Source organism: Choloepus didactylus, chromosome 15, assembly GCF_015220235.1.
Source record: "Choloepus didactylus isolate mChoDid1 chromosome 15, mChoDid1.pri, whole genome shotgun sequence".
Classification (NCBI taxonomy): Eukaryota; Metazoa; Chordata; class Mammalia; order Pilosa; family Megalonychidae; genus Choloepus; species Choloepus didactylus.
Genome location: NC_051321.1, coordinates 38,821,433 through 38,848,690, shown reverse-complemented (window position 1 = coordinate 38,848,690; position 27,258 = coordinate 38,821,433). Strand labels below are relative to the sequence as shown.

The 27,258-nt window shown below is 40.1% G+C and overlaps 1 pseudogene; it reads left to right on the top strand.

Moving 5' to 3' along the window:
* Positions 1–5,811: 5,811 nt before the first annotated feature.
* Positions 5,812–27,021, top strand: LOC119509875 (annotated as a pseudogene).
* The last annotated feature ends 237 nt before the right edge of the window (positions 27,022–27,258 follow it).

The following is a 27,258-nucleotide window of genomic DNA, read 5'->3' as shown; positions in this document are numbered from 1 at the left end:
CTTACAGTTCTGGAGGTCAAAAGACAAAAACCAGTCTCATTTGGCTGCAGTCAAGTCAGCAGGGCTGGATCGATCCAGGGGCTCTAGGGCATGCTCCATGTCCCTGCCTTTCTCAGCCTCTGGAAGCCGCCAGCGTCCTTGCCTTGTGACCCCTTCCTCACATAGCTCCAGCCTCTTGCTTCTGTTGTCACATAGCCTCCCACTAACTGTGATGCCCCTGCTTCCCTCTTACTAGGGCTCTGGTGTTCTCAGGGAACTGACCAGATAATCCAGGGTAAGCTCCTCATCTCAAAATCTTTGATTAAAGTGAGGATTAAATCCCTTTACCATGTACATTAACATATTCCCAGTAGGGGTGGCCCATCCGTGTCCAGTGCCCTCTTGCTATCCGGGGCTCTACAAGGTGCAGGAAAATTCACCTTCTCAGGGAAGAGGGAGGCAGGCATGGGCTATTCCTGCTCACCTCACACCCCTCTCAGCAGGAGACCTGACTCAGTCATGGGGCTACCAACTCCACCTCTAGGATGATGGGCCTGTCTCGTTGTCCCCACTTGTTCACAATATGATCTTTGGGCTTCACATGTTGCTGTCTTCAGTGGCATCTTGGGCTGCCCCTTGGATGTCTGGGGCCTTACAGCTAGGATATGGGGAGTGGAAGTAGCTTGGCCCAGCAGCCAGGCTGAGACAGAGTCAGGCCTGGGACCAAGGTTTTCATGTGGGCATGTGGTGGGGATGGAGAAGAAGAGAGCCTTGCTGATACCACAAGAACTGAGGAGAACAGACTTGGGTCTTTGCCAGTCTCAACCTACAGACAGCAGGCCAGGTTGTGCCAAACTGGAGTCTTGTCCACAGTCAAAACCCTTTTGAGCAAAGCAGCTGTCCAAGTCTTCAGTGGACCGTTTCACAGCACCTTCATGGTCAGCCAGATCAAGGTTTGTAATGGAGCTCCAGAAATTGGAGGCCATCTGACTGTCCCCAAATCTTGGGTTTCCCATCTATTCATGGTTTTCTACCATAAATATTCAAGTGCTCCTTCTCCCTTAACTTTCTGAAAGAGTTGTGTAAGGTTGAATGGTTGGTATTGTTTTTTCAATACCTTGATAGAATTCACAAGGAAGCAATCTGAGTTTGAGGTTCACTCGGGGGGGTCTATTTTGATGACAAATTCAGTGTATTCACTCAGTATACTGCATTTTAGATTCTCTTTGACCCCGTGTCATCTTGTGATATTTATCATACATTGTGCCTTGGGTCATGTCCGCGGATGGAATGTGGCACACTCGGAGACCTCACCCTATGACAAATACCACAGAACAGGCTGACTGAACAGGAGTTTATGTTGCAGTTTTGGAGACTGGGAGTCCACAATCACATATCAGCAGCCCACACTCTCTCCTGGTGGTGACTTGCCTACAATCCTGGTGATCCTTGCCTTCTAGATGCACCTGCTTCTGTCCCATGGCGATGTGTCTCTTTCTGCCCCTTCCCTGGTCGCCCTCTTCTTGTAAGGATTCAAGCCATAACGGATCAAAATTTAACCTTTTTAGTAGGAGTGTGAGTTGTATCTGATTTTTCATTAGTGTGTCCCTTATGAATAATGATGGTGATTCTTTTTCATTTGCCTCTTGAGCTGTGGTATTTTTTATTTGTAAATTATCTTTTCAAGGTGTGCCCATCTATAAATTTCTTTGAACTTTTATCCTTGAGGTTTCACAATTACTCAATAAGCTGTTTATGGATTAGGGTACCAGAAATCAAGTGGGGGTGAGGATGGCATTAACACAGAGAATGGGGCTGCTTGTCTGAGAGGGAACTTAGCACCCAGCATTCCTGTGGAGGGTGTCACCACCCAGGAGGCAGGAGGCTCCCACATGGAGCAGGGGCCAGAAGCTGCCTTGTTTGGGGAATCACAGCCCAAGCAGGTTGAGGGGAGTGTCCACATGTGGTCAGCTGCTGATGTGGGGTGTCAGGGACTGAGCAGGTGACAAGGGCTTCCCCCATGGATGGGTGCCCTGGTGTGGAGTTTCAGAGCCCAGAGTGAGGAGAGTAGCCTGATATGAGGTGACAGTGCCTTATCAGGGTGGGGAAGGTGTCCAAAAGGAAGGGTGGGCTGCTGTGGCTCATTGCAGCCCCAGCAGGGTAAGGAGGGTGTCCGTTCTAGGGAGGGTGAGGAGGCAGAAATAGGGGGCTGTTTCCAAAAGGGAATTGATTGAGTATGTAAAAACATTAAAGATAATGAGAGTCAAGTTTCCTACTGTCAGCAAAGGAAGTTATAAGTAAGGAAAGGGAAAAAACTAGAATGAAACTTATGGTGTTGAATTACAATAAGATATACCAGAATGAATTTATGGTTGTCAGTATATGTAGATAAAGATAGTAAATATACATATATACATGTGCTATACATATTATTTATATCAACATATATACATATATATGCACACACATATATATTTTATAGAGAGAGAGAGACAGAAAGACTGCACTGTTCACTGAGAAGTCCTGGGAGCTGTGACAGCCTAGTAGCAATGAACACAGATCTTGGCTTCTACATAACATTTTCAACTAAAAGAACCAAGGTTCTTTGGAGAAATCACTGATTGGAGAGCTGGGACAGGAAAAATATAGGATAAGCCTATGTATTAGGGTTCTCTAGGGAAACAGAAACAACAGAAGATATCTGTAATGAGTATGAGATTTTATAAAGGTATCTCACGCAACTGTGGGGATGCATGAGTCCAAATTCCGTAGGGCAGGACACACAAGTCCCAATTCCACAGGGCAGGCAGCGAGCTGGAACTCCAATGAAGGTCTTCAATGCATTCCCCAGGACAGGCTGGCTGGGTGAAGCAGAGACAAAATTTCTCTCTTCTGTTCGCTGAAGCTATCACCTTCCCTTTAAATGCCATTCACCGATTAGGTTAAACATCTGTTATTGCGGAAGACACTCCCTTGGCCAACTGCAGATGTAATTAGCCACAGACTCAATCAATGTACTGATGATTTAAGTCCATGAAATATTCTCACAGCAACAGACAGGCCAGTGGTGGCTTGACCAGACAGCTGGGCACCATCACCTGGTCAAGTTGACACATGCACCCAACCACCACAGCCTGGAATCTCTTACTGTGTGAGAAAACAAGGAATAGCTCAAAAATTCATGGGAAGTCAAAAGGATACCAAATCCAATCATTGGGAGACAATTTCAGCATCAAAATATATAATGACAGAAATGGACCATAGCCCATTGAATAAAATTTAACTGATGTTTCCATACTGATAAAATAAGTGAATAAATTGACAACTTGATGAGAAATGGATAGCTACATCTACATTGTTTCAAAGAATCTACCCACAAAATACTTCTTAATTATGATAGTAAGAAAAATAACTTCACATGGAAGGGACTGCTAGACACCATCTTATGATGTGATCAACATGGGCATCATCCATAATGGAACAGACTGAAATTGTTTGTCACCTAATAGGATGCATTGAGAAGAAAAACATCATTCCTGCCAAAGATGCATAGCCTGAATCTAATTATGAGGAAACATCAGGCTAACGCAAAAGAGGGATATTTTATAAATCCACAACCTGTTCTCTTCCAAAGTGGCAAAATCACTGAGCAGTTTTTCCAGACTGCAGTTGACAAAAGGGAAATGACAAGTAGTTGCAGCACGAGATTATGAACCTATAGGGTCTGACTGGGACTTATTGGTGAAACACAAATAGAGTCTGAGAATGAGACCATCCTAATTTCCTGTACCATATCCCAACTTTTCTATCTGCTTGTAACCAATTAAATATGTATAATTATGTAAATGTATACTTATATAAAATTTAAACCTTCTTTAGAAAGAAACCATTCTAATCCACAATACCTGCCAAGCTCAGGTCTGTGTTGCCCTGTGACCGGGGCGGGTTCCCACAGATGCCCTCCCTGTCCGCCAGGTGGGCCGCGATGGGGAAGCTCCTCCGTGTGAGAAGCCCCTGACCTGGGAGATGGGGAACCTGGGTTCTAAGACAAGCTCCTCTGCTGATGCACGGGTGACGCACCTCCTCACTGAGTCACTGAACCCCCTTTCCTAAAAGAAAGGATGGCTTAGATTAGTGGGTCACTGAGATCCTTTCTGTGTTTAAATTATCTGGATTCTTTCCTTTTATAGAAAGAGAAAGTTCCAGGCAGGAGCTCAGCAGCAGAAGGAGGAACAGAACATAGACACCCATCTCTCAGGGAATAAAATGATGGCTCTAAAGAGAGCCCTGGAGTGTGTTTTGCCCCCTGATAAGGAAGTAAAGTTATTTAGAGTCCAGAGCTATGTGAGCCAAGCAGCTGAATAACTATTTCTCTTTGTCCTAGATGCAGAGTTCAGCAACGCCTAGGCTTACTCAAGTTCTAAACAGGTTATAAAACTGAACTTTTCTGGCTTCTTACTTTAATCAACTGGCTCTCCAATTATTAACTCAATGTTTATTGTGAAAATCACTGATATGGATGAGTCACAATATACTGAAGCATAGTACACACTCAGTAAATCTCAGGCCTCTGTTGAATTGAATGTTTGCTTGGAGGAAAGCAAGCAAGAGTCAGGGATGTGGGTTCCAACCTCAGCTCTGCCCAGTGCAGCCCCTGTGGGCTCAGCCAAGGCAGGGAATCTCCAAGACCCAGATTTCTTCTCTCTAAAATGGAAATACTTGTACCTTAGGCAAAGGTAATTGAGAGAAACAAAGAAATGTAATAGGTGTGAAAGTTCCCTGTAAATTGTCTGTTTCCCTGTAAACATGAGGTATTACACCTTTTAGAAAAGGCCAAGTAATGATCCCTTAGCAATACATCATAAAATAACTGCACTAATCAGAACACATTCAGACGTGGACTATAGCCCATTGAATCAAATAAAACAAAAACAAGTTCTGGAGTTTTCGCAACAAGTTTTGCCATGAGTGACAAAGCATAACTCCAAGTATGTTTCAATCCTCATGACCATGAAATGCTTCTCCTCCTTTCAGGTTTGCGGCGTCTGCACATTGTTACTGAAGTCCTTACCTCCCTTCTCATCTGTTGTTCCTTCAGTAATCTCTCTTGTTTTGCTCTCCATACATTCATTCCATTATTTCTGACAAGGACAGACTGAAAAAGCAACAGAAGGAGCTGTTTCTGGAGGTGACTGGGAGATGATGAAGCCAAGGTCTCTCCAGCCCTCCTCACCCAGTTCCTCTGAGACAGGCTTTCCCCTCAGTCCCGCTGGGTAGGTTCACCTCCACAGTGATGGAGAGAGGGAGAAACCCAGTCCCTTTTTTTTCTCATGAGCATCTATGGCCCTGTTATTCCTGGAGTCAAATGAAGGGATTCTATTTCATGTGACCCCTGGAAATTAAGAAGTCATGTCACAGGTCCGTTGCTTTACACCTCAAACCTATGATCTCCATTAGCAAAGGCCTGAGTCTCATAAGGTCTGATTCAGCCGGTTTGAGCTTCATCAAGCAGCCTCCCACTCAAATAAGAGAATAGGGACAGACAATAGTTTAAAAGAAATGAGCACTCAAGACAAGAATTCAACTTTAACACGTATATACTAACAGAGCACTTAAGGTAAAAGGAACAAGTTGAAAATGCAGAAATGAATTTATACATTACCAAGCCTGAGGACTTCTGTCCCTTCCAGATGTAGTTGGACATGAGACCAGAAAATCTCTCTAGTCCAAGTTACAGAGTATTTACAGAGCTTTTGATTTAGGGTCCATCCAATTAGGTCATATTCTATTTTTATACTTGAACCACAGGTGATGAAATACAGGTGATGAACCATGAGTGAGTCAAGAAAAAAGGAGGGTTTTCACAGCATCGTCAGAGATTTAACCTTCATCTGGAATGCCTGCAAAACTTTACTGAAAACATTTCTAATTAAACTATCACTTCTGTAAGAGCAATATAACATACATTTTGCTTATATAAAAACTAAAATTTAGAAGAGAGTTTACTATTACATATCTCTAACTTAGTATAGTTTTCTTATTTCATCCTATAATTAGTTTAGCCATTACATCATGTCCCTCATGTCCTCCTTTTTCACGTGGGCCTGTTTAGCTTCTCCCTCAGTACAATCTTCTAAAACAGATCTTGAAGGATATGAATCATCTGTCCCAGTTATTAGAGTAAGGCCTTTCCATTTTCTATCATTTGGAAATTGTACCTCAGTATTTTGGGGTAAAGTTCTGATAAATATGCTTCTATATCAGAAGGAATAACTGGTTCTTCACTATCAGAACCAAAAGCATCAGGTGGTGTATGAGAACAGCAAGACTCCTCAGCTCTCTGATCCTCACACAGACAGAAGGAGTCAGCATCTTCATTTTCAGATTCCTCAATAAAGATATTATCCTGTGACACTCAATGGCATGTACATTCGGACTAAGGTTTGGGGGTTTTGTTTGTCTCACTAAAATTCTTCTCAAGGAAGCTGTGGTGTACGAAACATAGCACCATGATGAGCATCAGAATAGCTAGGTTCAAATCCCTGTTCTGACACTACTGAGCTTTGTGATACTGAACAGTTTCCAATTCACCCAGAGTTTTTCTTTCATTTTTCATTTTCCATTTTTCATTTTTTCAATTTTCATTTTTTCTTTTCTTTCATTTTTATTCATTTTTGTAATTTTTTTCTTATACATATGGATTGCTTCTTCTTTTTCACATTTATTACATCAAATATTGAATTTACCCATGATCTTTCTCTTTTCAGATATCCCCTCTGTGGTTTGACATAGGAAAACTACTTATTAGGTTTTCAAAAATGTGAGGTTCCTAACTATTCTCATTCTTCCTATATCAATGCTTACTTGTCTATAGGATTTGTAGACAGAGTTGATTCTGCATTGATAATTTGAATTCTTATCAAAAGTGAAAAGTGCTGTTAGGTCGCAGTTGTTCAAGAATCCACACAACGCAGTGAGTAAAAGTTTTAAGTAGAAAGTTTAAGGTTGATTAGAGAATGAAAGCTGGTGGGAGTCAGCAAAAAGAAAGAAAATGACTCCAGCTCTCTTTTGGAGAGTGGCATTTTTTAAAGAGAAAAAAAAACCATGTGGGGAGGTGTTCTAGTTTGATAATGCTGCTGGAATGCTAAACACCAGAGATGGATTGGCTTTTATAAAACGGGTTTATGTGGTTACACATTTGCACTCTTAAGGCCATAAGGTGTCCAAGATAACACATCAGCAATCAGGTACCTTCACTGGAGGATGGCCAGTGGTGTCTGGAATACCTCTGTTAGCTGGGAAAGCACGTGGCTGGTGTCTGCTCCAAAGTTCTGGTTTCAAAATGGCTTTCTCCCCAGGTTGTTCCTCTCTTGGCTACAGTTCCTCAAAAATGTCATTTTTAGTTGCATTTGGGTTATTTGTCCTCTCTTAGCTTCTCCGGAGCAAGAGTCTGCTTTCAAGGACCATCTTCAAACTGTCTCTGATCTGCAGCTCCTGTGCTTTCTTCAAAGTGTCCCTCTTGGCTGTAGCTCCTCTTCAAAATGTTACTCACAGCTGCACTGAGTTCCTTCTGTTTGTTAGGTCATTTATATGGCTCCAGTGATTTAATTTAGACCCACCTTGAATGGGTGGGGTAACACCTCCATGGAAATTATCCAATCAGAGTCATCACCCACAGTTGGGTGGAGCACATCTCCATAGAAACACTCAAAGAATTACAATCTAATTAACACTGATAGGTCTGCCCACACAAGATTACATCAAAGATAATGGCATTTGGCGGAACATAAGACATTCAAACTGGCACAGGAGGGAAGGGTGTCCTGTGCTTTGAGTGGGTGAGGGTTATCAACTTCTGAGCTGATTGGTTACTAGGGTTCTAACACACTACTCTTCTTTGATGTGCAGCCATATTATCTTTATGGAGGAAGCAGGCCCCTTGGCTTGCTTAAACTTTTTCATCTTATGGACCTATCTGATTTTGTCTTATCCACCTTTTGGGGTCAAGGTGCCACTATGACTGGGATTTCTAAAACTTTCTTTAGCCCTTAGTTTATGGCTCACCTGGTATCTATCAGATAATCTGCGGGGAGTCTGGATCAGACATTCCTTCTATATGTTAGACTTTTTCTGGGTCTGACAGTGGCCTCTTTACATTTTTTTCTTTCTTCCTCCAAAATATAAGGCATGTTGGGTTAGAAAGGTAACATAAATGCAGTGGAGGTAATGGGATATTTGGAAAACCATGACAAAACCAGTTAAAAGGGAATGGTCAGCTCAGGTTGAGGGGTAAAGTGAGGCATTGATTCTATGCATGCTGAATTTTTGACTGATAAGAGAACTTCTAGATAGATATGGCTTTACTGCTTCAAAAATTACCTTTCAATTTTTGTGATTCTAAAATTATCTTTTCTTGTATCTCGAAGACAAAGAGTTTTATATGTACAATTTAACGGTGTTTTTAAAATGTTTCCAATTCTTTTAGGGGCTCCCTGTGATCCCACTTTTATCCTGGCCTGTGCTCCCTGCAATGTGATCTGCTCTGTTGTTTTCCACACACATTTTGAATACAGAGATCAGGCTTTTCTTACCTTGATGGCAACACTCAATGAAAACATCAAGATTCTGAGCACCCCATGGATCCAGGTGAGACCAAGATCCCTTTTCCTGAGAAACCATTTATTCCCTTTTCTCTGACAAGTTCTAAATTCTATTTGGAGCAAACTATGAAATGAGTATTTGAACACCACAGTCCTGGCCAGAGCTTGGCATCACAGAGTAAACATCGGGGAAAGATAGGCAAGCTCTTTATACAATACAAGAAACCGCATGCCCAGAATATGGAGCTGAAATTCCAGATCATTGGCTCCCTGTTCAGTGGATTTTCCAAAGTCCATTTTCCATAAAGTACTTGGTGACTTCCCAAAAGCATGCCCATAGTGCTCATTGGATACCCTAGAACTTTGCTGATAGGCTTCTATCGCCCACAAAGCTTGTCCTCTCAATAAGACTTGCAGACCTCTTCATCACATTATTGGCACAAATATCCTAATTCAGGATATCAAGGAGGGAGAATCTTTGGGACCACGGTGCTGCCAGGAAACACAGACTAAGGTGTAGGGGTGTTTGCTGACTCAGCTGGGACCCTACTAGAAAAGGTCACTGGGTTAGATGACAATATGATTGGGTTTTATGTTGTCTGAGCTGGGCTGAGCTGGTCTATCCTGGACTCTGCCTAAATGATAGTTGTGTGATCTTAGAGTAGTCACTTACCTGCTCTGGTGCACAGCCACCAAATCTATAAAATGCAAAGCTGGCTTTTATGGTACCTTCAAGTCCCTCCATATTTTACAGTACAAAATCTATTTCTGAGGCTGTTCAATAAAAACAAACAGCAGGTACTAGCTTTGTGCTCTACATCAGGCCATCCAAATTCCCTTACCCTCTGTCCTCATCTATAAAATGTGAAGCATAGTAATCCACGCCATCCTTTTCTCCAAACTTGTAGGAAGGAATTGTTGTAAAAATGAGAAAATTGCTATAAAGATGCTTTTATTTTATAAAAGTGATGTATGTATATAGGAAATGATTATCATCTTTGATCCTCTGGTCAGAATATTCTCCCTCAAATCTATCCACACACAGAATTCAAGATGGAGATGCTTTTTTATTCATTGTTACAGCACCAGTTTCTAACAAGAGTTGGGCATTATGATATAAATATTCATTAAATAATTTTTTCAATAACTGATTTTTTTCTGTTTAGTTCTGCCATGCTTTCCCTGTTCTCATAGATTATCCCCCCAGGAGTCACAACAAAATACTTAAACACATAGAATTTTTTAAAAAAATTTACTTTGGAAAAAATTAAAGAACATTAAAATGAATCCCTGGACATTAAAAATCCTCGAGACTATATTGATTGTTTCCTGAACAAAATGGAACAGGTAAAGTGACAAAGATAATTCAGTTGTTTGCTTGTGTATGTTGTGGTCCCTTGACTGATTCTGTACATACCAGGGATGTTTAAAAGAACAGACAAATAGTGCTTATGTCCCTATTGTGTGCATGGAAGATTTTACAATTGAATTGTTAACTGAGTAGAATACATGGGTTCTGTTATTGAGGCACTAATAAGCTACCTGAGGAGAAGCAGAACACTCAATTGAGATGAAATGGAAATAATTACAGGGTTAGAAAATACAAAATAGCAAGCATTAAAATGAAGATGGAAAAGATCATGGCACACAGTTTCAGGGAAAATGAGAAGGAAAGCCTTAACCAGAGATGTCTTTGCCAAGTGCGTTCCACTCCACCGACTACAATTTAGGGAACTTTAGTCAGTGAGTCCCTTGGACTTAGCATCTGCATTAACCCCATTCTCTCCTTCATTGACATGGCAGCCAATGCCCAAACTCTCTGCATTCATGTTTGCTGTGTCTCTTCAGTTTGGTTATTCCCACCCATTCATGCCCGTGTTTCCTAGAGCAAGTTGCCTAGTGCCTCACATGTGGAATTCAGAAGCACTGGCTCCCCCTTGGATTTGTGAATTCAGTCTCTGCCCATAGTCCATTCTAGGTTGCTCCACCGTAATATCTTTTGCACAACTTTAGTTTCATAATGAGTCTGCAGCCAATACTGAGTCCCCATAAATTCCTTAGCTGAAGAAAATTGCCAAACATGCACTCAGGTTTAAAAACATCTTACATGTTATGACCCTAATTTCTGCTTTTCTGTGAATTGTTAGTCTACAAATAAGAGAAAACCCAATTAAGAATAGCTTAAGAAATAGTGGGTTTATATTTATCCCCTACCAAGAGTCACTTGGGTCCATCCAAGGCCAACACAGAAGCCTTGAAGCATCGTGAAATCAGGTACCTTCCATTTTTCTTTACCGCATTTCCTATTTAGGCCTTCTTCATGCTCATATCCTCACTTCCCAAGATTGTATCTGCCCCTCGTCCATGTTCCCATCTGTCTTTGGACTAAGAAGTAGAGAGAAAAGTGGCACCAGCAGGGTTCTGCTTATGTCTCATTGGCATGAACTACATTGTATGGCCAACACAACTCTAAATTAGGCTGGGAAATGGAATTTTTATGCATGCTTGGTTGAAAGGAGTAGGAGATAAAGATTGGACCAACTAACATACATTCTCCAATACACCTTGAAATATTTTTTCAAACACTGCAGTCTCCATTTTTCTCTTTCCTTAATTTAAAAATAATCTGTGTGATTTTGGATTCATTGTAATTAAATATGCAGGCAAACAAATTCATCTAATGATTCCATCAAATCATCCCTAGGAAAAACACAATACATAGTCTGAATTTACCATGGAAAACTTGACAATCACTGTAATTGATCTGTTTGCCGCTGGGACAAAGACTACATGCCCCACCCTGAGATATGGAATCCTGCTCCTGCTGAAGTACCCAGAGGTTGCAGGTAGGACTGCAGATGGTGGGCAGGGGGAATTTTGGCATAGAAGTTGGCAAAGCACTGTAGTGCTCAGTGTTGACTGTGTTAGAGAAGATCCATTAGCACAATCACCAGCTGTGATTTGTCCAAATATGATGAAGGAATAAAAATGAGACACCTTCTCATAAAATGTGCGAGGAACTGTGGGGGCAGGATGAGAAGCTCTGAAGCTCTTATGCACTGTCCACAGTTCAATGGAGATGATTTCCTGCAGACATACTTGCATTGGCCTAGGATGCATAATGTTGTTATTAGTGAAAATGCCACTTGAATGGTAGGAATGTGCTTGTAGGAATCTCTCCTCATTCTGAAAATACAGTGTTCTATTGCTGGGTCAGGGAAAATGGAATTCTTCCTTATTGAAGACCTAAGCTTCAATTTCTGAAAATTCTGGAATGTCAATTTCTGGAAATTCTAGAAATTTAGGGAAGCAGCCTGGGAAAATGTACACAGTCTGGCAAGTACTCTAAAAATAAGGCTCATAAGGAAGGTCCTTCCATTTAGGAAGAAGATGTGCCTCAGGGTATTTTGTTATTCTGGAAGTCTGTGTCCAAAAAGCACACTACTTGCAATAATAACAAGCTCTTTATCAATACTTTTTATCTTTTATAAATAGTTTAATATTAGAAATTAACCTTCAAAAAGATTCCAATTATGCATAGCAGATAAGCAACAAAAATTATCTTTTTATGTATCAGGATCCTACTGAAATAACTATAAATTAATTATAAATGAGAATTAGTGCTTTGAAAGTTGGAGAAGAGGAGAACAGGAAATACCTAAGTCTTCAATAAATTTCTGTAGCACGGAGAACAGATGGAGATGTGATAACTAACTCAGTAGAGGGTATGAAATGCAACCTAAACATCGGATGAGGAAGATTTATTGACAAGGAAAAGTCAATTTGGGCCCTTGCAATCCCCATCAATCTGGTATTTAGAAGTACAAAATGTTAAAGAATGTAGTAAGAGAAAAGGAGGCCAAAAATAAGAGGGCCACCCCACCCAAGATTGCTCCAAAACTCCTTTCAGCATGTAATTCCTCCCCCCCACCCACACACACATATAAACAAAGAGGCTTATTCTAGAGAAAGTATACTAAGAAGCCCTGCACTCAGGCACATGAGCAGAGACAGTGATGGAATGAGGGGTACAGCTAAAAGGAAGGGTTAGGAAAGAGTCCACCTCTTGAATCCTGAGATCCTTAGCGGCTTTCCCCATCCTGAGTTCTGGAATCCAGCAGCCAGAAATTGATTGCAGAGCATGAACAGCTCCAAAGGAAAGACTTCCATTCTCTGACATCCACAAAAAAAATTCTTGCCAAGCATCCAGAAAGAGAATGAAATACAAGTGTCCCCCCAAGACACAGGGTCGTGGAATTTCAGAACATCAGGTTTAAGAGAAAATCATTAAAAATTTCAAAGAAGAGGGGAGGGGCAAGATGCAGCATAGAAAGGTGTGGAATTTAGTTATTGCCATGGAACAACTAATAAACAATAGGAACAACTAGTAAATAATCTGGAACAACAGCTGGGATACAACCATGACTGTCCACCCATAGTACACCAGCCTGGAATGGGTGGAATGACTGAGATCACAGCATAAAACTGTAAGTAGAAACTGCTGAAATGAATGTGGAGCCCACTTCCCCCATGGCAGGCTGAGCTTGAAGACCTCATTGTGGGAGTAAGCAGTATTACCGGAGCAAGCGAATATAGCTCAGCCTCGCTCCAACTGGGTTTTCATTAACAGATGTAGACTGCAGAATACAAGCTACAAAGACAAACAAACCCCTAATAAGCAGTGACGTAACCTGATGTCACATCCAGTGGAGAGGAGGTGGGGCTGACTGAAAAAAAATATTTTTAATTAAAAAAAAATACAGAGTCTTTAGAGACAGCTGATCTTAGAAAGTCAGGAAACTCCAGTGTCCCGGGAAAGAGAACCCAGAAGCCCATGAGCTATCTCTGGCTGATAGGAAAAACTGTGGAGCCTTGGACTGGCTCTGAAAAGGGGGTTTCTTTCCTTTTTTTCTTTCTCTCAACCTGTGTGACTCAGTGGACAGAACCTCAGTCTTTTTCAGTTCACAGCAATCTGACCCACACGGGTGGAGTTAACAGAGTCAGCAAGACAAAGGATTAATTCAAGTGCAGAACTTAACTCCCTAGGGGGTGTATCTTCCCTAAGAGGAAGGAGGTGGGGCCCAGCTCTAGTGCTTACCCTCCCTTCAGAACTCAGACCATGGGGCCTGGGGTAAAACAGTCAAAGCAGAAAGAACTCAAGCTGAGAATTAAAGGGAACACATGAATTAAAGAGTTACACCAGTGAGGAGCAACAGGCTTACAGGCACCTCCTGCTGGGCAGGTTAGGAAAAACACCACAGCTAGAATCCTCACATGAAAGTCTGTGAATCTTCTAAGACACACCCTCAGGGAAACCTGATACTGAATATATCCCGCTTCTGAGACCTGAGCCCATTCTGGTCTGGGAAAATCTTATTGGGGTAACCAAGGAAACCAGATGCCTAGACAAAGAAAATTACAAATTCCATTAGCAAAAATGAAGATATGGCCCAGTCAAAGGAACAAACTTACACCTCAATTGAGATACAGTTGCGATATTATTTCAATTTAATGAAACAATCAATTAAAGATTTTCAAACAAATATGCTAAATCAATAAAAAAACTAAGTCAACAAGTTTAGGGAAGATATGGAAAAAGAGATGAAGGTTATAAAGAAAACAGTGAGTGAATACAAGGAAGAAATAGAAAGTTTGAAAAAACGATTGGCAGTATCTATGGGAAAGAAAGGCACAACACAAGGGATGAAAAACAGAATGGAGACGTACAACAGCAGATATCAAGAGGCAGAAGAAAACACTCAGGAACTTGAGAACAAGACACTGAAATCCTACACACAAAAGAACAGATAGGGAAAACAATGAACAATGAACAATGTCTCATGGATTTGAATGACAATGTGAAGTGCATGAATGTACATGTCATGGATGTCCCAGAATGAGAAGAGAAGGGAAAAGGGTCAGAAGCAATAATACAGGAAATAGTCAATGAAAATTTCCCATCTCTTATGAAAGACGTAAAATTATGGATCCAAGAAGCGCAGCATAACCCAACACAATAGATCTGAATAGGCCTATGCCAAGACACTTAATAATCAGATTATCAAACGTCATAGACAAAGAGAGAATCCTTAAAGCAGCAAGAAGAAAGCAATCCATCACATACAAGGGAAGCCTGAGAAGACTATGTGTGGATTTCTCAGTAGAAACCATGGAGGCAAGAAGGAAGTGGTGTGATATATTTAGGACACTGAAAGAGAAAAACTGCAAACCAAAGATCCTATATCTGGCAAAACTGTCCTTTAAATATCAGGGAGAGTTTAAAATGTTCTCTGACAAATAGACAATGAGAGAGTTTGTGAACAAAATACCTGCTCTGCAGGTAATACTAAAGGGAACACTACAGACAAATAGGAAAAGACAGGAGTAAGAGGTTTAGAAGACAATTACGGGTGATGGTAGCACAACAATGTAAGTACACTGAACAAAGTTGACTGTGAATATGGTTGAAAGACAAGGGTTAGGGACATGTGGGACACCAGAAGGAGAGAGGGAAAATAAAGACTGGGACTATATAACTTAGTGAAACATAGAGTGCTCAACAATTGTGATAAAATGTACAAATATGTTTTTGCATGATGGAGAACCAATGAATGTCAACCTTGCAAGTATTAAAAATGGGGTGGTATTAGGGAAAAAATACAAACAATGCCAACTAGAGACTATAGTTGGCAAAAACATTGTATTATGCTTTCTTTGATGCAGCAGGGGTGATGTACGAAAGTTGGATGCCTGTTAAAGGGGGATATAAGGGAGGGGTGTGGGACTCTTGGCATTGGTTAAGTTGTCTGACTCTTATTATACTTTAATTCTGTACTTCCTTTTGTTGCTTTTTAAGCTGTCATCTTTTTTTTTCTTACTTCTTCCTTTTCTTTTGTCTCTCCACCTTCTTTGACTCTTCCTCTTTCTTTGTGGAAAAAATGGAAATGTCCTTATATAGAGAGTGGTGATGGTGGTGAATGCATAAACACATGATTATGTAGGGAAATAATGACTGTAAACTTAGGATGGAATGTATGGTGTGTGAACAAAATCATCTTAGAAAAAACGGGTTGATGAAGAAACCCTGAAGGCATTATATTGAATGAAATATGTTAGACAGAAAAGGGCAAATATTGTATGGTCTCACTGATATGAACTAATTATAATATATAAACTCATAGACATGAAATATAGGTTACCAGGATATAGAACAAGGCTAAAGAATGGGGGGTTATTGCTTATTATGAGCAGAATGTTTAACTAGGCTGAACTTTAGTGTTTGGAAATGGACAGAGGTTATGGTAGCACATTATTGTGAGAATAACTAACAGTGCTGAATAGTGTGTGAATGTAGTAGAAAGGGGAAGCTGAGAATCACATATGTCACCAGAAGGAAAGTTGGAGGTTAAAAGATGGGAATGTATAAAAGAGTGAATCTTGTGGTGGACAATGTCCATGATTAACTGTACAAATAATAGAAATCTCTTTCATGAACTAGAACAAATATATGACACTGTAACTAGAAGTTAATAATGGATGGGTATTTTATTAGGGTTCTCTAGGGAAACAGAATCAATGAGAGGTGTCTCTGACTATCAAATTGTAAAAGTGACTCACGCTACTGTGGGTATGCATGAGTTCAAATTCTGTAGAGCAGTCAGCAAACTGTCAGCTCCAAGGAAGATGTCCTATGAACTCCTCAGGAAATGAACTGGCAACTTCGACGAACTCCTCAGGAAATGCTTCAAAGGGCAGCCAAAGAAGAAGTGAAGGTCCTCTATCTGTCTTATTTATATGTCGTTAACTGATTAATTGGATTAAATCCAGCCAATTGCATTCTCTCATTGCAGGAGGCACACCCTTTGGTGAGTCATCAGTCACAGCTGCAGTCAATTGACTGATGATTTAATAAACCAGCCTGTTGGTTTATTAACCAGCCTCAAAGGTCCTCACAGCAATTGATAGGCCAGTGTTTGCTTGACCAGAGAGCTGGGTACTATCACCTAGCCAAGTTGACACATGAACCTAGCCATCACAGGTATATAGGGGGAAAATATACCTATTGCAAACTATGTACTACAGTTAGTAGTATTTTAACATTCCTTCATCAATAGTAAGAAATGTACTATACCAATACTATGAGTCAATTACAGAGGTGGGGAGTATCAGGAGAATGGGGAGATTTGAGTTTTCTTTTTTATTTTTATTTCTTTTCTGGAGTAATGAAAATATTCTAAAATTGAAAAAAATTGAAAAAAAATAGTTGTAGTGATGAACACACAGCTATATAATGATACCATGAATAACTGATTGCACCCTTTGGATGACTGTATGGTCTGTGAAAAACCTCAAAAAAATTGAATTTTAAATAAAAAGAGGGAAAGCATTTTCAGAGAAGAAAATCAGTTCTTATCTATGGGCTTCCTATTATAGAAGATGAAGAGTTGGCTGTCTTCCCACATGGCACACATGCCCTTCTCTCATTTCCTAATCTCCCAATATGATATCTGTATCATATATAAAGGATTAGCATCAGGATACTCACGAGCAATTGTCATCTTGTGTATTTATAGGAAAGGGAGAGTTTCAAACCTGTAAGATTGTGAAAATTGTACACTTTCTTTTCATTTTCTCATAAACGTACTGGAGGATTTGCTCCATTCAAAGGTCTGAAAACAAATCAGATGAAGTCATGGGCTCCAGGATTTAGGAGAACCTGAGTAGGAGAATGGAAGTTTCAGGGAGGCTGCTGGGCATCAGGCCTGGAAAAGAACCAGATAGAATGGTCTGTGTGGCAAAGCAGCTGTGAGGGAAGTTGACAAAAGAGATGTGATCGATTATCTGAGACCTGAGCACTTGGGAAATTATTTCCAGGAATTTGAAACAGCTACAGGATCAGCTAGAAATCATTCTAAATCATCATCTAGAAAGCTTAGAATTAAAATAAAGATATATTTTTAAGGGCAAATATGTACACAAAATGATACACAATTATAATTATCTTACCAGAGGTCATTTATGTAGTCCTAAATATGTAAATAATGAATATTGATATAACCAAAAATTGTGATTTAAATCTAATGGGGAAAATGGGGGTGTGTGTACGTGTGCACGTGCGCAAGTGTGTATATATTTGTGGATTTGTGTCTGTGTTTGCATGGGGGTGGTAGAGATGTAAATCACTTATCTCCTAGAACAAAAAGTCATTAGCTATTATCTTAAAATGATTAATTAAGAAAGAGTGGTAGAGATTCCAGAAGATGGCAGTTAGGAGAGACAGGGCAAAAAAACACCTCTGTGACAAATACTAGATAAAAGCCATCAAGTCACCCAGAACACCAGTTCCAGCAATGCACCAGCTGGACAAGCTCTGCTAAATGCACAGGGACCATGCACTTGGATAAACCAGGAGACTGCATTCTGAAATGAGTGAGTAAGCCTGATGAATATCCGACAGCCACACTGCAGTGTGGGGAAACTGTGGGTTGGCATTTGGAGGTGGACTAGTTCTTTTTTAAAAACCCAAAAGCAGCTGTGGATATGGCAGCAAGAACCACACAGGGAAGTGTGGCAGGAATGGCATCTCCCCAACCTGTAAGTACACCTCAATATCTGGCATGGACAATAGGCCTTTGTGCACCCACTGCTAATTGTCTCGGAGTGAGGAAGGCAGAGTTTAGCCATAAGGGGAAAAAACCATGCCCCTTACACCCATCTTCCAGGCGGGCTGAGAATGCTTCTGCCCGGTGCTGGTGCCACAGCCCAGAGCTCAGCCAAAAAACCCCATGTGATGGGAAGTGTTTGCAGCAATGTGAGCACATGGCACAATACCTGGTGTAGACAATAGCCTTTTGCACACCTACAGCTAATTGTCCCAGAGCTAGGAAGGCAGAGAGGTGTGAAAAAGGGGAAATTAACACACCCCATTCAGCCATCCTTTCAGCAAGCTAGGAACGCCCCTACACAGCCCAGCAGCGCAGAACTTCCCTTGAGGGACAGCATGCACTTGTGATGTAGCACAGCCTTCTCTCAGCAGAGGCCCTAGAAGGACATGGCTTCAAAGAGGGACCCACTCAGAAATCTCAAGGAACATACACCAATACAAAGGACTTGTGGGTCAGCAGCAGAGACAATCTGTGGTGAGACTGAACGGAAGGTTTAGACTCTTGGAACAGCCTTAAATCTCCAGGAACACTTGGGAGGTTTGATTGTTAAAGCTGCCCTCGCTCCCTAACCACTCAGACACACACCCCGCATTCAGTGAGGACAGCACCAACTACACACACAAAACTGGTGTACCAATTAGACCCCACAAGAATCAGACCCCCACACACCACAAAGACAAAGTTGGTGAGAACTGGCTTGAGGGGAATAGGTGACTTGCAGATGCCACCTGCTGGTTAGTTAGAGACAGTGTGTGCCAAGCTACAGATCAGACAAATTAGAGAGAAGTCTTTGAATTAGCCTACATATCCTAAAAGAACCCTATCAAGTTAAGCACGTGCCAAGAGGCCAAAAACAACAGAACATTTTAAAGCATATGAAAAAAACAGATGATATGGATAACCCAAACCCAAACACCCAAATCAAAAGATCAGAGGAGACACAGTAATTGGAGCAGCTAATAAAAGAACTAAAGACAAACAATGAGACCATGGCACAGGATATAAAGAACATGAAGGAGAGCATGGCACAGGATATAAAAGACATGAAGAAGAGCCTAGAAGAGCATAAAGAAGAAATTGCAATAGTAAATAAAAAAATAGATGATCTTATGGAAATAAAAGAAACTGTCAACCATCTTAAAAAGATTCTGGATACTCATAGTAAAGACTAGAGAAAACTGAACAATGAATCAGCGACCTGGAGTGTGACAAAACAGAAAAGCAAAGAACAAAATAAAGAATGGGGTAAACAATTGAAAAAATTGAAATAGCCCTCAGGGATATGATAGATAAAATAAAATGTCCAAATATAAGACTCATTGGTGTCCCAGAAGGGGAAAAGAAGGGTAAAGATCTAGAAAGAGTATTCAAAGAAATTGTTGGGGAAAATTTCCCAAACCTACACAACATAAATACACAAAGCATAAATGCCCAGTGAACTCCAAATAGAATAAATCCAAATAAACCCACTCTGAGTCATATTCTGATCAGACTGTCAAATACTGAAGACAAGGAGCAAGTTCTATAAGCAGCAAGAGAAAAGCAATTCACCACATACAAAGGAAAAAACATAAGACTAAGTAGTGACTACTCAGCAGCCACCATGGAGGTGAGAAGTCAGTGGCATGACATATTTAAAATTCTGAGAGAGAAAAATTGCCAACCAAGAATTCTTTATCCAGCAAAGCTCTCCTTCAAATTTGAGGGGAGCTTAAATTTTTCACAGACAAACAAATGCTGAGAGATTTTGCTAATAAAAGACCTGCCCTACTTCACATACTAAAGGGAGCCCTCCCAACAGAGAAACAAAGAAAGGAGAGAGAGAGAGATGGAGAAAGGTTCCATAATATTAGATGAAGATGCATTTTGTAAGCCATATAGTGACCACTGAATATAAGTTTGGCTTTATTATCATCATAGTCATCATAAGACACAACCCTATATTAAATAATTTTTAATTCTGTATTTCAGAGAGGAATAAACAGACATTGCAGAATGGTGACATTATGAAGGAGAAAACATACTTGATATCACATCCTATTCCATGCTACCATTTCTTTCACTCTATTTCAAATGGATAACTCAGGTTTATGGTATGGCATTCTTTCTGAAACACTAGAAGTCAGAAGATGAAGATACTTGCCTCACTTTTCTGACTTACTGATTGTAAACATGATCATCTCACTTAACTTGTAAGATGACTCTTAGTTTCCTAATTGATAAAACAGGAATGAGACTAAGAATAATTAAAAACTATTAAATTTAAGTCTGAAAATATAGACTTCTATTGAAAATCCAAAGGAATATTCTTATACTTTTTGAGAGCATTGAAAAATGTGTCTTCTCAATTATGTTTTATTGGTTGGCGTAGATTAGATGCCATTGTCTGGAGATAGGCATGGGATATATAGAGCAAAGGTATATAGGGAGGAGTGTTGGTGAAAATGTCTGTTTATATATGGAGAGACATCTGTTATTGTAGTCATTGAACCACTAAATTTACGTAACAATTATTAACTTCTATTTCATACACCAAAACAAAAGAACATTAATTGTGGACCCAAGATTTGCTGTTTATCGCATAGCTAATGGAAAATACTGAACGATTTTAGCTTCTGAGTTCAGATAGAGTGTTTGGCAAAAAAAAAAAAAAAATCTATTTACTCTCTGATCCCTAAGCTTCTATAGTTTACAGGGAGAATTCCTACCAACAAAACAAAATTATCTCAATGCATGTAGTTCCTTGGTTCAGATAAAAATAATTTGAATACCAAGGGTTATGTGTAGGCATGTTTGTAAATATACAAAGGAGGAAGAAGAGGAAGTATTGATCTCTATTCAGATTTATTCTGAAACCTACATATGGTGAAAATAGGGCAACAATATCCTCAGCTGTAAAATTTATAACATGGCACTGTTTCGTGATATCAAATAAGATGACTATAAATATCTGAAAATTAAGTACTATTCCAAAACTTCAAAAAAATAATAGAGGGACATTTAGGGAAAATATACCTATTGCAAAGTAACTACAGTTAGTAGTATTTTAACTTTCTTTCATCAACAGTAACAAATGTACTATACCAAAACCATGAGTCAACAATGGAGGGGGGGGTAGTTAGTGGTATGAGAGGATTTGAGATTCCTTTTTTTTTTGTCTGTATTTGTTTTCTGGAGTAATGAAAATGTTCTAAAGATTGAAAAAAAATTAATTCTGGTGATGGATGCACAGCTATACGATGGTACCAGGGGCAACTGATTGTACACTGGATATTTGGATAATTGTATGGTATGAGAACAATCTCAATAAATAAAAAAAAACTTAAATAAAAAAATAAATAAGTGAAAGCAAAAAAAAAGAAAAAAAAGGAATAGTGGCAGAAAATGTGATTATTCTGAAATTTGAACATACATTTTAAAAGAAACCACAAGAATGGTTCAAAGTGGAGGTCTTTTGGGGTGGGGAGAATGGAGAAGGTACTATTGTAAATTACACACACACAGACACCCACAAGCAAACACATATTTCCATCTAGATCCAGGAGTAGGATGTAATTTTTAAAACACCATGTATTGTTTTAATATAAAATTAATATGTGACTTCTGTTTTTTTGTCTGCAAGGACAGTAATTTCTTGAGTCAATTATATACTATTTATATTTTGAAACATTTCATTATTTCTATGTATTGGTCATCCTGTGTTCTAATATATAGGTATTTACAGATTACCTTAATGACAAGCTTGTACGAAAGTTATATATACATATATTTTAGCAATTTTCTCTATGTCTAGGTGTTCTGTGGGCATATAATTTATGTTTCTAACAATATTGGGACACTTTTCTAATACTTCATGTAACCCTGAGTTGCTATGGCAAATGTGCATTTTTCTCCTTTGCCATCAGTTCTTACTTGTGTCTTGTCAGCTAAAATCCAGGAAGAGACTGACAGCGTGGTTGGCAGACACCAGAGCCCCTGCATGCACAACAGGAGCAGCATGCCCTACACGGATGCCGTGCTGCACGAGATCCAGAGATACATTGACCTCCTGCCCACCAGCCTGCCACATGCAGTGATCAGTGACGTTAAATTCAGAAACTATGTCATCCCCAAGGTAACATTTGTTTCCCCTACCCTGCACCTCAGTGCATTGAAGTTCTCATGTTCACGGTATGATTCCAATGCTCTGCCCTCAGGGGAGATGAGAAATGTGCAATAATCATACATATGACAGCATCATGGATTTCGTGTTGTTTCCAGTTTGGGATTATAAAGCTTTCCAACAGATTCTGATATCTGGCAGCCTATGTCTTCCAGATTTTTTCTTATTTAATATTGTTCTGGCCACTATTAGCTGATTACTTTAATATCAGGTTGTCAATTTCCAAAAACACTGTTCTAGGGATTGTGTTAGAATGGCATTAAATGTATAGAACAAATTGGAAAGAATTGACTTCTTGACATGTTGAATCTTTCAGTTCTTGAATATGGTAAATGATCCCAGTTTGTTTGTGCTTTCTTCAATTTTCTCAATAATTTTTTGTTCTCAGCGCAGTGGCCTGCACATTGTTTTTGGCTTTTTCCTTTGGAATTAATAGTTTTGATGTTATTATAAATTACATAATTATTGTAAAAGACTTTCCATTTTATTCTGGTATATGAAAATAGAATTGATTTTATTAATTTAATAGTATATCTAGTAACCTTGACAAATGCACTTAATACTGCTAATACGTTGTCTGTATATTCATTTGAGATTTCTATGTACACAATCTTGCAATCTGGATAAATATTTATTTGGTTTTTTGTTTTCCAGTTCTCCTGACTTTCATTTTGATTTGCATTATTGCACTGATCTCGATTTCCAGGATAGCTGTTGAATAGGAGTGAGAGTAACAGCCATTCTTGTTTTGTTTGTTTGGGATCTTCAGGAGGGAATGGGATTTAATATATCACCATTGAAAATGATATTTTATATATATTTTTGTTTATATTCTTTATCAGATTAAGGAAGATTCCCCCTCTTCAGTTTGCATGTCTTTTGTCATTATAATTTATAATTTTATCACATAGAGGATTCTCAGATGCAGTACTCTATTATGGCCCTTATTTCCCCATAAATACACACACACACACACGCACATGTGCAGACACACACACACACACACACACACACACACACACCCCTGGATTTTATTTGCTGTATTTTCTATTTAAATTCATAAAAGAAATTTTTCTGCAATTTTTCTGTCTCAAAGTTTTCTTTTCAGATTTCTCATATGGGAGTAATGCTTGCCTCAAAGTACATGGGAAATATTCCCTACAGTGGGTGTATTTTTATTGGTTATCATCCATTCTCTCTTCTGTTTGTTACCACTAAATTCTGTCTTGGAATAACCTGTAATTTTGGGTTAAATGCCAGAGATTATATAAGAAAAATGCAGAGGCTCAGATAATGTTTGTTTTCTTCCAAAAAGCATTCATTCCTCCTCCACTAGGATGACAGAATGATCTAAATCTCTTGGCCTCCTTCAAAACTGGAAATGAACACAGCCTAAAATTGACTGCACCTGTCAGCTTACCTCTCCAAGGATCTTCCCTCTCTGGAATCTTGACACCACTTTTTGTCTCATCACTTTTCTGTTACCTTCCAACACATGGTTTCTGTATTTATTCAGACTTCCGAGCCCATATGCTACAAGCTATTTTAACCCAATTAATGCCAGCATATATTACTATTATAATGAAAATGGAAATAACTAAAAATCCTATTTTGAAACTAAAGAAAGGGCTGTGCATTTGCTAAGGGTGCAATTACTGTGCCATCTCTGGGGAAGAGGAAATTGAAGCCATTACCAAGAAGCAAAGAATCTTGCCCCAATCAAGGGTCAGGAATTCCAATCCACATTTTTCTCACCCAAAGGCATAACTAGGAGAAGCTTTTCCTTTTCTGATATTTGGTTGAGAACTATTATTAAAATTATTTCTTCTCCTATGACTAACTAAATTGGAAACACAGGAATCAGACAGGGATCGCCGGTATCACCCATTATTGCCCTTCCAGTTATTTCTGGCTTTTCAAGACCCAGCAGAGACTTCTATTTCAAACCTTAATTCACATATAAGATGGGGTAAACCTGAAGTGATGAAATAGAGCAGGTGCTGCTTAACCCAGCTTGGTTACATGGAGGCAGGATTCAGAAGGTTTGGCACTCAAGTACTCAAGTGCTCAGTACATCAGATGTATTGAGGGCAATTTTGGCAAGATCATTGCCACTGGCCTTAAATGCATCCCTGTTTATTACTTGGTCTGTCTTGCTGGAAATGTCACTGCCCTTCTTTGGACCTGGGTTTCCTCATGTATAGAACAAAAAGATTGGACTAAGTGATTTCCTGTATTTCCTCCAGCACTGTGAATTCTTTATAGTTCAATTTATCTATCTCTCCATTCCAGGGCACAAACATAATCACATCGCTGACTTCTATGATGCACAATAACAAAGAATTTCCCAACCCAGAGAGATTTGATCCAGGCCACTTTCTGGATAAGAGTGGCAACTTCAGGAAGAGTGATTACTTCATGCCTTTCTCAACAGGTAACAGAAACTTATGTCCATCTCTACTCCAGGGGACAAGAAATCTTATGGGATCAGTTGGAACTTGGATGCTGCATATCTTGGGGCTCACAGAACTGCTCTTTGTGCACAGTTATGAGCACTTCCGCCAATGCCCAGGCACGCTCCCACCACAGGGTACATCCGCATTCTTTGGCCAGATTGGTGGCACTTTGGGGAGCTGACCCAGTTCTTTCTTCCAAAGGGAGAAAAATAGAGAATGGGTTGATTGAATTCTGCCTCCAGGTACATCACTGAGCTACCCAAACCTGCCCTGAGAAGGACACACAAATACCACAGCTTTGCTGAGTATCTTCTATGTGGTGCCCCTCAACCCTTAAATGAGTTTGGGGACATAGGTACCCACAAGCCCAGAATAGGCACTCAGAATATGCACAACACAGAGAAGCAGATGAGTGGAAGGATCAGTACAATCAAATACAACCTCTGCTGTGAGAGAGGGAAGCAAAGGCTACACTAGGGGGCAAGAAGGGAAGTTGCCTGATTTCTTCTGTCACATGCCCAACAGTGAAAGACAAAATGAGATAAGCAGCACTCTAATAGAAGAAACGACATTTCAGCTATGTCACAAGGGGCAGGGAGCAAGGAAAGAAGAGAGATCACGGCATGATTACAAAAGTCATGGACCACAGGGAACAGAACAGGATGTTTGCTTTAGAGGGAAAATTTCAGAACTACCTGCCAAGAAATAGTGGGATCAAGAAACCCCTGAGAATTGCAGGATACCATCAATGATTGCAGAGCCCCTTGCTCTTCCTACAGATCCCCTATTGGATAATGGTTCTCCACTCCTGCAGTGTGTGCTGAGTCTCTGGACACGGAACTGCCTTAAGTTTTTCTATGGCTTTTGATGCTGTGTTTGTATCTGGCACTGTGGATGCCAAGATGACAAGGACTGAATTCTCCCTTCAAGGAATGCACATTTTAGAGGCATAGATAAATAAAAAAACAAAGAATTATGATGCAAACTGATCCATGTTTCAGTGGAAGCCTGAATATAATGCTGAGGAAATCCAGTGACGGCAAAATGTCTACAAGAATTCTGAGGGGATCACAAAGATTATAAAGAGGAAATGATGTTTGACCTCGGTTATGAAGGAAGTACAAGAGAAAGACATCTCAGTAAAAAGAAACAGCATGGCATATGGCTTGAAACTGCCTAATGTGTTGGAGATTGATGAGGAGTGGGTTTGGCGAGAGCTGAGAGTTGAGGGTGTGGATGAACAGTGGATGGAAAGATCACAGAACATCAGATTGGGACCAGAATGTAAAGAGCCAGGTCAAATAATTTGGACATAACCCATAGGACAGGCATAGGAGCCATTCAAAATATTAAAGTCAGGAAGTGACAGGTATAGACATATGCCTTTGAAGGAACATGAGGAAAAAAATCATTAGTTGACTTTGTATCAGAGGTAGAAAGGGAAACAGATATGTAAGCCCCCTCTTCCCAGTCCTTCCCCCTTTGTCCCACCTGGACAAGGAATGTGGGTGTGATTCTCAAAAAAGATTGACAGCCATTATAATGCAGGACACTCAATGAAGTAGTTGGCACAGTGGCAAGTACTTAAAATTTCTACAGCAAGTATTTGTAGAATGATACTAGATGGATAGCAAGTGTCTCCAACCCTCTGTCCACCTATCTATCCAACTGACCTTCCAGACATCCTGCCTTCCACTCACCCATCAAGTTAATCATTCATAGTACACTTACTGAGTGTCCTGTGGTAGTTCAGAAACATGGCATTCAAGGAGCATCTTCCCCTGTGTTTCCGATTTCCAGGAAAACGAATGTGCCTGGGTGAGGGCCTGGCCCGCATGGAGCTGTTTTTATTCCTGACAACCATTTTACAGAGCTTACCCTGAAGTCTCTGGTTGAACCAAAGGACATCGACACCACCCCAGTTGAGAGGGGGCTTGCCTCTGTGCCGCCTTCATACCAGCTCTGCTTCGTTCCTATCTAAGGAAGGGGCAGCCGTCTCCCAGCTGCGGTGCCGTCTGCAGCTTCCCTCCCCTGGGGCACCGTTCACCTCCCTCCCTCTACTGGGGTTGCCTCCTCTGACCTCCCCCCTCCACGTCTCCCCATGCCCTGAAGATCCAGGGAGAATCTAACCTGCATTAAAGAGACTTCCCTGCGTTTCGCTGCACAGATTTACCTGCTGCTCTCCCCACTCTGTGATATTTATATTGACCACCACATACTTTAATAATGTATCTAATATTGAGTAATTACTATGTGATCACTGTGAAACAGAGAAAAAAAATGATTAGTGTGTATTGATTCACAAAAATACGATGTTCTGTGTCTTCTAAAGAAGAAACGTTAATTTTTTCCAGATGAGTTCTGAGACCCTTCTTTTGTAGATAATAAAGTAAGAA